At 40.8% G+C, this 13087-nt stretch overlaps 1 long non-coding RNA gene across 1 annotated transcript; it reads left to right on the top strand.

Annotated features, from left to right (window-relative positions):
* The first annotated feature begins 10766 nt into the window (after positions 1-10766).
* On the top strand, positions 10767-12744 carry LOC119533810. Its single transcript, XR_005216879.1, has 3 exons — positions 10767-11038; positions 11265-11449; positions 11737-12744. It is a non-coding gene; the product is annotated as an uncharacterized LOC119533810 (long non-coding RNA).
* The last annotated feature ends 343 nt before the right edge of the window (positions 12745-13087 follow it).

Genomic DNA, 13087 nt, shown 5'->3' with positions numbered 1-13087 from the left:
TAGGCTTTCTTGCAGCTTTTATAGCTCTCCAGGGAACGATGATGCATCTAGAACGCACTTCCAAATAGCTTACAGATTTCCTTAAAAAAAACTCAGGATTTTTACAGTTTTCTGAATTTCTGCTGATTCTTGACTTACACTTGGTAGGGGGCTCTTCAGTTACACATTGACCTCCATAAAGGCTCCCAGATATTTATCTCATTATTTTCCCCCATGTAGGTGAACAAATAAAAAAGATACAGTGTGGTAATAAAATAAAATAATATAGAGAGTATTGTAGGAGGATGAAAAATTAAATTATTAAGAGTAATTAATTCTGCCTGGGGAGGGAGTTCAAGGAAGGCCTCAAATAAGAGGGAACATCTGAGCTGGGTCTTGAGGAGGAGGGGAGGGATGGGTGTTTCTGACAGGAAATAACATTTGTGAAGGCCCAAAGGTGTGAAGGTCTATGACACATTCAAAGAAGAGCCAGTAATCCAACGTGGCCAGCATGTGAAGTGCAGGGGAGGTGGGGGGTGGGCAGTGAACTGCAAGAGATGAAACCAGAAAGGCTGGTTGGGGCTGAATGAGGAAGGGCTCTGAATGAGATGGCAAGGATGTATACTTCCTTGGGCTAAGGGACCAGTTTGACTTAACACCTGCATGCTTCTTCACAACATGTGGCCATTGCTTGGCTCTTAGATGTAAAGAGGGCTTTTCCCCTGTAGATCTTGGTGGCATGTTCTTCAAATCCATTTCATTTTCCTCTTGGGCACCTAGTCTCCCACACAGCTGCACAGACCCATTTCTGTCCACTGATGTGTGGGCAAATGCCATGGATGCCACTTTCCAGAGCCTTCAGTGGGGAACCCTGAGGCTCCAGAAGGTGGCAGGGCCACCACGTGGAAGGATTGTGGGTCTCAGAATCACTGCAGGGGATAACATCCATCAAATACCCAAGCTGGACTATGACCTGAGTGAGAAATACACTTGTTATGTCATTGAGCTACAAATCACTGGAGATGTTCCTTATAGTAGTTGGCCTATCCTGACCGACTCCATGGGTGGAGAAGTTCTCAGGGGAAAGGTAGCTGCTGGCACAGATGGTATATCCCTATGTATGGATAAATACCAATGGCCCCTGTACCCATTTTTACAGGAGGACTCCCAGTGCCTGTAGGATGTTCTCTGACTCGAACGCAATAGCCACAAGTTTGTGGTTGTTCCCTCATTCTTCCAGCCTGGGTGGACAACCTCCACCAAACCAGGTCTCCAGGGAGGGCCCCAAAGCATCACAAAGTGCTTGGATCCTACTTCCCTTAAAAGTAGACCTTCTCCCCATAAAGTCCTTACAGGGTTCCTCCCAATTTTTCAGTACACTAAAGACAAGTTTCTAAAAAATAAACATGCCTGTGTTTAGAATACAATCAAGGCTGACACTGCATTCAAAACACTGGTGTGCTGGGCTGGGCTGGCCCTGGAGTGGAAAGAACTCTGGTGAGATCAGAAGCTCCCTGGCTCAGTCTGTTTCAGCTCCCCACCTGCTCCTCCCATTCTGCACATGTCCCTTGGGGTGTCAGACATGTTTCTATGACTCTTTCCTCAAGACCACTCTTGACTTTATTTTAACATGATTTAATCCATATAAATAAATTCATTTAGGGGATGTTTGAAAACTGCACTATTTAATAGTTCTAAGCTCCATACCTCTCTGGAGATAAGTCTGAATGCAATTTATGAAAAATTTTGGCAGACAAATCTGAGCCAGTTCTGCAGACAAGAGAATAGTTAAAGGAGAGTCCAGGATGAAAGACCTTATTTGGAATCTAATACTTGCCTGTGATGAGGTTGTCAAGTGTGGCTTTAATCCCTGTTTCCCCGACTGTGGTATTTAACAAGACCTGGATTCCTTTTTGAATCCCGAGATAATGAAAACTCTTTCAGGAGTTGTCCTGTAAGATTTTCTTATTCAGGTGTAAGATTTGGGAATTTGAAATCCTTTCATAATATGGCACCTTAGGCTTCTGTATTTTCTTCTGGGTAAAGACGTACTATAGCAATTCAGAAAGGAGGCTTAAACAGACTCTGTAGGAATCACGTTATTGAATACTCAATAGTTGGATTACATTCATGTTTCCAATAATCCTGCATTGAGCTTTATGAGCTCACAAGTTACAATAGGCATTGATTTAATGTATTATTTCTTGAATAAATCAGTAACATCATTTTTAAAAGCTTTATTATTGCCAAATTTGATTCTTCTACTAAAATTGTTGTCATTAGTAAATCTGCTGAAAATTTAGACAAGATGGTGCAAGTTATTCCACAAATATGAGAGCTCCTGGAGAACGAATCTGGAAAATGACTTGGCATCATGGAGTCAGATGAAGTAGGATGGCTTCTTGGCTCCCCACTAATAAGCTGCAAGACCTTGGACAAGGCCCTCAATCTCTGTGCCTCAATTTCCTTCTCTATAAAGAGAGCTACAACAGTAACTTTCTCATGAGGTGTGGAAATTGGATTATTTTTTCACAATTATTCATCCCCTTTAGACTTTCTCATTCTGTTAATTTTGGGCTTGGCCATGTGACTTGCCACAACGGGCTATGAGCAGATGAGACGTTTACCTCATCTGAGTAGGAGTTTTTAGAGGCATTGCACATTCCATACCCCTCTTGTTATGAACCCCTACCTTGAGATCATCATGTATCAGACAGTGGCTATTTCCTCAACCTGGATTCTAGAACGAGAAAACATGTGGAGCAGAGCCAAGCCGAGTCCAGCAGAGCTAAGAGTCCAGGACTTTTAGAGACAACAATCAGAACTGTTTTTTATTTCGAACAGGTGAAGAGGTCTCAAATTAAGACAAAGATTGGAGCAAATATCCAAACATAGTCCTTTTAAGTCTTCTGATTAGATGAATATGGCCCTCAATAAATTATCTCAGTTGGATCAAATGGATCAGGGAAAAAAACTAAGGGTGCAATCCCTCTGGAGCCTGATAAGCTCAAAGTACCTATAATTAAATCTATAATTGGAGGCCTTCCTCAAAAAGTTATGAGTGTAGAAATTGGCTTACTTGGAGCTGACTGGGTACAGACTGACTAAAAACAAAAGCAGTTTTGCAGAGTGGTGCATTGCCAAGGACATGGCCAGCATGGATTTGAAGAGCCTATAACTGTTCGAGTCTTAAAGAAACCCTTGGGTGTCCAGTTTTCTATGGGTAAGAAATAATCTGAGATAGCTTCTCACCCATAAACAGGATGTATTTTCCAGTGCCCTCTTCAGAAGAGGCCAAGGAAGATAATGGAAAAGGAAGGGCTGTCCCAAGGGTGGAATCAAGAACCACAGAGAACAATGGACTGAGGAGCTACTCCCAGAGAATGTAACTGTGACAAGCCAAGGAGCATTCCCTGCCATCAGGATGAGGGGCGTGGTGCCTCCCAGTCTTCCCATTTTTTAAGGTGTCCCTATTCTACCGTTGTATTATGTTGGGTGTCTGGGGGTACAGGGAGGACAATTTGTTGTTTTAGTTCTTAGGTCTCTGAGTCAAGAACAGTAAGCAGACATTTGATCACTAGATTTTGACTTCCAAGCTCGGTGCCTGGTAGTTTTCAGTATCTTGGAGAGAAGTGAAAGTATTTTGTGGGCAGAAGAGCAAATGGAGGCAGTCTGCATTCTTTTCTCACAATTATTTGTCTTCTCCCCACCTTTGCCAACCTTCCCCATTGATGGGGTAGACTTTAGGCTGGACCGTGTAACTTGCTTTGGCCAGTGGTGCAAGAGTGGATGGGAGGTTTGTCGAGTCGGAGCATGTAAGCCCTTTTGCTGCTCCAGAGAATGCTTCAACCTGGGTTTCAGAATGAGAAAACATGTAGGGTCCTGCCCCGCCCAGAAGAGATGCAGCGGACCCTCAGCCTTGATCAGATATGAGCCTGGGATCAGTATTTTTGATCCACTGAGATACTGAAGTTGTGTACTACAACAGCAAAAGCTAACGAATGCATGGAGATGTTTTGAGGATTTGATGCATGAATGCATGCAATGTGCTCACTACCAGGCCTGGCACATCCTAAATTCAAAATAAATTTAAATGCTGTCATTGGTGTCATCTCTATATCTCCATGTACCTAGCACAGCTCTAGGCTTAGAATTATCATTCTTAAACATGTATTGAATGATTGACGATGAATTATTGAAATGTATTCCTTTTGTAAAGTTAAATAAGATGACAAAAATCCTAGTGAGACCACTTGTAAATTGCAAGGGACATATTTTTAAAAAATCTATATTGAAATACCTGGAGTGAGGAAGCGTAGACTGAAAGATGGTTAAAACAACCAGTTAATATTTCTGCCCAATACTTTTTTGCTCTTCTAAAATAGGAGAGGCAAGTTTTCTGAGACAAAAGGGTGCTGGAACTGTAGGAAACCCTTTGTTAGTTTTTTTAGTGGCAGAAGGTAAAACTGAATCAGACACAAATTCTAATCTAAGGGGTTCTATGAGAACACCATCACAGGGCAAGAACCTAGCAGTCTTTCCTAGATTTTTAAAAAATATCCCCCATGCTGACTTTTGGGATGTTGTTGATGAGTTCCAAGATAATTTATTTTTGGACCTTAAAATGTTCCCACCAATAATAGAGAGTTTATTTTAAAGCTGTAGTAACAAGAAAGGAAGGGTGATAAATGTGGATAATAAAAATCATGGGGGATTTATTTGGAGCTCTTTAAAGTGAAGGGCAAATGCTTATAAGATTTAAACTGACCCCTTGGAAAGTCCCCGAGTGAGCAAAATGCTTTCATGAACCTCCCTCGTTCTGAGGCCTGGAAAGTTTTAAACCAGTACTAAACTGGGCAGTAAGAGTGGATGATTTTTTTTTTTCTTTTTTGAAAAAAAAAATATTATGTGCTTTCATCAATTGTTACAAATATTCCACACCAATGCAAGGTGTTAATAATAGGGTGGCATATGGGAATCCTGTATTTTAAGCATGATTGTTCTGTAAACCCACAAGTTCTCTAAAGAAGAAAAAAATACTTGTGTTAGTTTCCTAGGGCTGCTGTAACAAAGTACCAGAAACTGGGTGGCCTAAAGCAAAGGAAATCTGTTGTCTCACAGTTCTGGAGGCCAGAAGTTCAAAATCAGGGTGTCCGTCTGAAACCAGGGGAGAGGCTACTTCTTTGACTCTTCTAGCTTCTGGGGTTTGCCAGTAGTCCTTGGCATTCCTTGCATTACAGATGCAGCACATCTGTCTCTGACTCTGCTTCAGGTGGCCTTCTCCTTATATGTCTGCTCCATCTCTATGTCTGTGTGTGTGTGTCTTCTCCTTTTCTCATACGGACACCAGTGACATTGGATTAAGGGCCACCCAGTTCGGTTTGCCATCCTCTTAACTTGATCACATCTGCTAAGACCCTATTTCCAAATAAGGTCACATTTGCTGGTGCCAGGGTCTTAGGACTTGAACATATCATTTGGGGGACACAATTAAACCCTTAATAATGCCACATAACTTTTGTATAGTGAATTTAATTTAAAGGACTTTCACATCCAATTTCCCGTTATTCTCTATAGCAGCCTCATGAGTCTGCTATATGGACAAGATTGCTATTTCTATTTGACGGGAAACAAAATATAAACAACTCACATAGCTAGTAAGTGGCAGAGGCAGCTCATTCTGCCTCAAAACTGTTGCTTTTTTATGCATATAATCAAATCTTAATAAAAAGCTACCAATCAACTTCCAGTATTTAAATGGCAAGATAAAGATGTAGTGGCCCGCTTTCCGGAAACATGAGACAGATCTGAATGAGAATCACAGTTATCACATCAGTCCGCAAGGCAGGGTAGAGGTGAGATAGTGCTTGGCGTACAGCGATGCAGCTGCCGCTCTCCTTTGGGGGAGGAGAAGAAAGCGAAAAGAGCTCACTTACACCTCCGACTCTGTTATAAGGAACCTCACAATGATATGTCCCTGTCCGTGGCGTCTCTGGTCCAGGGAGTTCATCCTAATAAGGACGAGTGATAGTCAGATGCAGTGATCATGGAAGGGAGAATGGCAAATAAATAAGCACGCACCAGAGAAGTGCTGTTGCAGACCAGGTAAATAATAAGATGAAGCATATCACCATGGATTCAAAGAAGGCAGTGAAGCTGTTGATTTATAAAACAAGAGTTTAAAGTAGGGTTAAAAGGACCCAGGGAAGAAATGGTGGGGAAACAGGAGATGAAACCAGCCCTCACTGAAATCTGCAGGTGACTTTGGAAGTAACAGGGAGAACAAACGCCGCTGAAAGCACAGTAAGACCAGAAGGAGAAAAGTGAGAAGATGAAATGGAAATGAGCTAGAGTTGAAAGGAGAACCAGAATTCATAGGAGACTCAAAGCTAAATTTTTAATGGCACAGCTTATACCAGGGAAAAAAAAAAAAAAAACAACAGCAAATTATCAGCACTGGATGTATCCTAGTAAAGCCACTGGATATCAAAGATACTGAAAGATTCCCTGACAATGGAAACATTATGATAAACAACAAAATTCAGAGGAAAAGGGAATACAAAAAGGAAGATAATATGGATATGGAGATTTCCTTATCGCCTTTTCTTTTATAGCCAGAGATCAAAGCTGATAAACCAGTCAACACACATTTATTTAAATATGTAAATAAAAACACTAAGGAAAATAGTAAAAATCAACAATATCAGCTGGTAGAAGGGATGTTTGAGGGGAGAAAGTGGAAATTGCTGGTTTTAATATTGATTGTAGTAAGGAACCAAAGAATGCTGACCCAAAAAAGCAGAGGTATTATATAAGGTATACTATGAAGTAGTCTTATAACCACTAGAGAAAGAACTAAAATCTTTCATATTATCGGAAAAAAGAAAACAGGTGACATAGTGAAAGACAGAAAGCATTAATAAAAACAGGAAGCCTATCATTAATTTTGGCAAAAATAAAATCTGTCATATCCACTTTTAGAAATTTATCCTACAAATATAGTCATATGTGTGAATAATGTATATACAAAGATGCTGCCTTACAAACAAAGGTGTTTGTAGTACCAAAAGATTAGAAAAAATTTAAATATCCATTAATATGAGACTGATTGAATAAATTATAGCTCATCCACAAAAAGTAATACTATACAGCAGTCAAAAAGAATGAGGCAGCGTCAAGATGTATTGTTGGGTTAAAAAACAAAGTTTAAAACTATTTGTATAGTACACAATCATTTGCATGAAAAATTATATATACATTTAATTTGTCTATATATGTGGGTGGGAAGAGGGGATGTAGGCAAAGACTGTCTTTGGAACAACAAAGAAACTGGTAAAAACAGAAGTCCCCAGAGATAGAAACTCGGTCCTTGGTGATTAAGGTAAGAAGAAAAGTAACTATTCACCATGTACTCTTTATGCTTCTTGAATTTTGTACATGCACATATTTTACCTAATCAGAAACTAGACAAATTAAATAAATCATTTATAAAAGTCAAAAACAAATTACCAATTGGTTGACCCCGTTATGTAAATACCAGTTTATAATGACTTGGGAAGGAGAGGAGGTTTAACTCAAAGTAATTCTCACCCAGATCCTATCTGAGCATCTGGTTTACTCCTGTGGTTCATTGAGAAAGAAGGTTTCAATTTGGCTGGGAACCACTTAGAGCTTGACTTAGAGGGAACTTGAACAAACAGATCACACTTCCAAACTAGGGACATCCAGCCTAGAGCCTATATTCAGGAGGAGAGTAGTTTGTGATGTGCCAATTGGACACAAGGAAACTGAGCTAAATCAAATTGAGTTAGCAATCATAGTTAGACCGAAGCATAGTGTGACCGTGAACATGACAGTCCTACTTTTAAGGCTGTTGCTCATTACTTCTCATGGTTTAACCTTTCTAACTAAATGTTCACGCCCACTAAAAGCAGCCTCCTACAGATGTCATTGGAAGTGAGAAGCCTTTTTTGGCTTTGCCTGTAGTTCGTGGATCTTTTCAGCTTTTCCCTTTCTGCTAATAGTTGGTCATCTCTAGATCCAAGCCTGAGGGGCAGTTAACCCAAGACTGTTCATACAGTCTGCTCATCCACGATATGCCCTTTTGAGGCATGAGACAAGTCACAACTGCCTAGGGAGAAAAAAATGAATTTTAAGGGCAGCCTACACCTTGAGAGTTGAATGTGGTCCTTTAACGCCAACAATTCAATCTTTTAAAGGGCGTAACTCTGTTCTAATCAATCAAATGTTCATTTTCAATGGGAATAACTTTCCCTAGGCACTCAAGAAATCAGAACCTAGAGTCTTGTATATGAAAAGTCAATACGGTATTTTCTGCTAAGTTGATTTGGTCTTACAACCCTGCCCAGAATTTTTGTCAGCAGGAAATATGATGTTCCAGTATTCCACAGGGTGGGAAACACCATCCAGCAGCCCAAGTCTGTCACTTTAAATGGAAAAGATGTTGTTCCGGTTTGCTAATGCTTCACTGAAGAATACCCAATGGCGTCCAGAACACCTCGATCAGCTGGGAAGGCACAAGGCTGGTGTCTGCTGCTCCCAGGTTGCATTTCAAAATGGCATTCTCCAAAATGTCTCTGGGCTTCTCTCTCAGCCTTTTCAGCTCCTTGGGCATCTAACCGTCTGGGGGCCCTCTCTTAGTTTCTCCAGAGCAAACTCTGGGCTAGCATCTCTTAGTTCAGCATCGCCAAATGTCCTTCTGTCTGCATCTCCAAGCATCAGCCTTCAGTGGCCTTCTCCAAAATGTCTCTCTCAGCTGCTCTCCAAAATGTCCCTCTCTTATAGGTCCTCAGTGATTTAATCAAGACCCACCCTGAATGGGCGGGGTCAATATCTCCATGGAGATAAATTACTCAAAGGTCTAGCCCACAGTTGATTGAGTCACATCTCCATCGAAACAATCAAAAGATTAATGTCTGCCCTCACAAGATTGTATCAAAGAATATGACTTTTTGCGGGGACATAATATATCCAAACTGGCACAAATGTGTTTTACATTTGGGACTTAAGGAAAACAATTTCTGATAAATTTGAGAAGAATCAAAGATAAGCAATAACATTCAGTGTGCTTTTCAACCTCTTATCGCAGTTATATTGTTTTGTGATATCCATGTCCAAGGTTTACTGAGTAGATATTCTAGGACATAGGGAGTCCAAACATTCCTGGGTACAACTGTGGGTTGCTTTGCAGATATTGCTGGCTGATAAATGGGTCAGAAATCACAGACATGCTTTTAGCCCTTCGTCTTCTTCATTAGCTAAGCTTTGTGTGAAGTGTGTGAGAAGGAAGATTCATTATAATCAAATTAACTCACACAATGAAACTGACAGAACTAGACATTTTTATGGATACTTCCCCAAGGTGCTACATTAGAAATTTCTTCTGAGAACATTCAGATTTCCATAGGAGAAGAAAAATAATATTTTAGGTGAACATATTCCAAATACTGGATAGCCAATATTTGTTATGACATGGTGGAGAATGTTTCTTACTGTGCTAGCATATGGATGCTCGGCTTCAGAGCACAGTGTCCTCCCCCAACCCCCACCAGCCATGGGACATTTAAGGGATGGAAGCCATTTGACCCTCTAAGCCTCCAACAGGGGTCGGAAGGATTGGTCTGCCTTCCCAGGGGCCTGCTGGGAGGTCAGAATGGAATGACGATTGCATTCATGCTTTTGTAAGCCGTAAAGGTGATGTCATTACCGTTCGGGACGATCACAGCGGTAATAACTGGCGACTCCTCTTGAGTATTCTGCAGCTGACTCGTTATCTGACAAGTTCCTCAGGCAGTTCTAATTCTTATCTTAAAATTTCCTGCCACTATTATCATGAAGTGTTTTGTAAGCTTGGTTGGAAACCAAACTTCTTTATATTTTAATAGTATTATCTTAAAAGTAGTATCATTACATCTCATGACATTTTAGATTAGTTCCTATCATTTCATTAGACATGCAATTACAAAAAGTCACTTGTTACAACTGTGCATTTAGATTGTCTTTAAGCAATTGAGCTAGAAGCCTCTCTCTACTGCTTTTTGTTCAATTGGTACACAGGATTGTTCTAAATTGGTAGAACTGCATAAGAATCTTGTTAGCCTCTAGTTTCTTGATATTCAATAGGACTAATTTCAGTAATGCTGTCCCTCTGAACCGTTTAACTGCATGGGCATATGATATTTTCATTTTGCTACCGAGTTGTCCCGCTGAGCAAACCAAAGCTGTGGGGCCTACACCAGGCATGGATGGGAGAAAAACACATCAACGGAGGGACTGGACTTTATAAGTCTGTGCAAATGAATAAGGGCAAAAGACATCCTGCTCCTAAGCTGAGGAATCACCAAGAACACCCAATGGAAAATAAATCCATCATGTGGCCGGAGGAGAAAACTACCTAGAAAGCCTCCACACTCCCTGTAATTTCCTAATGATTTCGGTTTAAGACTACCCTGGCTGTCGTCGCCGTTTTTAATAGCTCATCACAGAGCGTGAGTCTCGGAGTCCTTGATACCTTTTTGCAAGTAAGAAAAGGCTGCAGTCAGATCTATGATTGTTTAAATAAATATAAACAAGCCAGTTTAGTCATTTAAATGGAGGGTTGTGCTGAAGAATGTCATAATATCTGTAAGAACACCAGTTTGTGGTTTTCAAAAAAGACAGCTGGGTGTGGGCTGAAAACGTGGCATAACCACTCACAGAGAACTGAAATCTCCAGGCAGGCGTCATAACCACAGGTCCTGATGATTATCAGTTGCTTGGCCGCTCCCTGCGATAGGCACTGGTGTCTGTTCTCTATCTGAATAGGAATATCTGAAAATAAAGAAGGGTTTCGTGTATTCCTTGAGCTGCCTCTCAGTGCCAGCCTGATGCAGCTGTGCGTGCCAGGAGGAATGCTCATCCGGGACGGAAATCCCTGTCCTGACCCTGTCATTGGCTCACTTCCTGGAAGACAAACCAGCAAATGCTCTGGGTCTTTGGTCCTTATTCTTAAATGGGAAGAACAACAGCAGCCCATCTGCCTTGCAGAATGGAGGGAAAGGTAAGGAAAGCCAATCCATAGGTGTGTAACTGGGCTCACAGTGAACCCAGAAACCTTGACTTGGTGGGGGCGGGAGGCTCCAAATGGGTAAGAAATAGTGTCTGACCTGGACCATCTCACAATATGAGATGGGAGGAGATGGGACTAAAATGTGAAATAATGGTAAAGCATTTGACAGTATTTGGACAAGCACTCTGTTATGAAATATAACCTATAATTCTTCTAGGACTTTCCAGGCAAAGGAGGGCACCAGGGGCCCTGAATCAGGAGGAGGACATGATTTGGCAAAAGAAGGGAAGAGCAGACATTCCTCTCGAGAGGAACTAAGTCAATGGAGACTTGAAGACAGCAGAGAGCAGAGCTCGTTCAAGAGGGCATGAGTGACAGGCAGAAAGTTCAAGAAGAGCAGTGGTAAATAATTTTATAGGTGGGATGAAGCCAGATAAATGCAACAATGAAACCAGACAGAAGAGGTGGTTTAAGAATAAAGAAAAATAGGGTTCCTGGAGGTTTTCAAACAATCATGACCCAGTGTTTAAGGAAGATTAGTCTGTCAATAGCATGGAGGCTGGTCAGAGCTAACCCACTGTGTCCAGTTTGTTGAGTGTTTGAACCAGGGTGACTACAGGAATGTCTCCTCTGTTTGAAAGATGCTTTCTCACAACGATATTTTTTGCTTGCTTGCTTTGCTTTATTAGGTTTCACTTCAAGTCATTTTTCCGCAGAGCATCCTGAATGCAGTTGACTGGTGTTAACTTCTACACCGTGTGGAGTTATTCATTCCTGCCCTACATTTTGCAATAAATTTTCAGCATTGTGTCCCTTTAATTCTTTTTGACATGTGGAACTCTGAAGCTGGGAAGGCAAAAGTGGTTCTAGAATTCACAGATCCTTACTTTAATCAATGCATTCCTTTTTTGAATTTTAGCTGTCAGATCTTAGCCATGAGACACAGTTCCAAATAAGAACACTAGATGGCAGACTATAATTACTTTCTGTCCATCCGTTCTAAATTAAAAAACAAAACAAAAAACAAAAAGAAAACAACAAAAGCCCCAGTGTGGAAAAACTAAGCACTGCTACACACATTTTTTTGTTCCCTGACCTCATGTAAGGAAATTCAAATTTTTATGTCTAACATCTGTCTGTACCCACTGAAAAAGTGGGGGAAATAGTTTCAGACCTATTAAGACAGCAGTTTTTTGCTTTGGTTTGGTTTGGGGTTTTTTGCTTGTTTGTTTTTAGGTGAGTTTTTTGTTGTTGTTGCTCGATTTTCTTTTAAGTGTTTTGTCCAGTGTAGGAAAGAAACCCAGAAATAGTGCAGGGAACAGATAATGGAAGTAGTAATGATGATGTTATGAAGTGAGATTATATTGATTATAATAGATTAATTTTTTTTGTTTTCTACAGGAAATGGGTAAGGCGGTTGGGGATGAACAAGGCAGTGGGAATTGGAACTGGACAGTGCAAGGTTTGATCAGGATAAATAGCAAAGGCCAAAAGCCACACAGCATGATCGCTAAAGAACCTTTGCCACACTTCCAGAATTCTCTTGGCATCCCAGGGCTCAGAAATGCTTCTAAAGTTACTTTAAAGAGACATCTAGCCAGAAACAAAGGCAAACACTATAATGGACTAACTACAATGTGTAAACTCAGAATTGAACCTTAGAGCACAGCTTATCAGGGGAACACATTGTAACGGTCCCTAGACTGTAAGCTCTTACAGCAGTCACATCTATTCCTGAGTTGTAATGGCTATCTCCAGATTCTGAGATGCTGATCCCTTTGTGTATAACCTGATCAATCCCTGGAATTTTGGGTGTCTGTGTGAGAGCTAGAACTCACAGCTAGAACTCAGCAGATATGAATGTCAGTGTTAGCACATATAGCAACTGTCAAAAAAGCTGAAAAGGAGTCCAGACTTCAACTAGAAGATATGAATGAAGCACATGTGGTTAGGACTAGGGCAAATCAGGCCAAAGGGTAAAGGACAATACTGGCTGCATTTTAAAACTTCAAATTCCATGTGAAACCAAGGGAAGAGATG

The sequence above is a fragment of the Choloepus didactylus genome, chromosome 5, assembly GCF_015220235.1.
Source record: "Choloepus didactylus isolate mChoDid1 chromosome 5, mChoDid1.pri, whole genome shotgun sequence".
Taxonomy (NCBI): domain Eukaryota; kingdom Metazoa; phylum Chordata; class Mammalia; order Pilosa; family Megalonychidae; genus Choloepus; species Choloepus didactylus.
The sequence above is the reverse complement of the archived record's forward strand: the minus strand, read 5'-3'. Positions and strand labels throughout refer to the sequence as shown.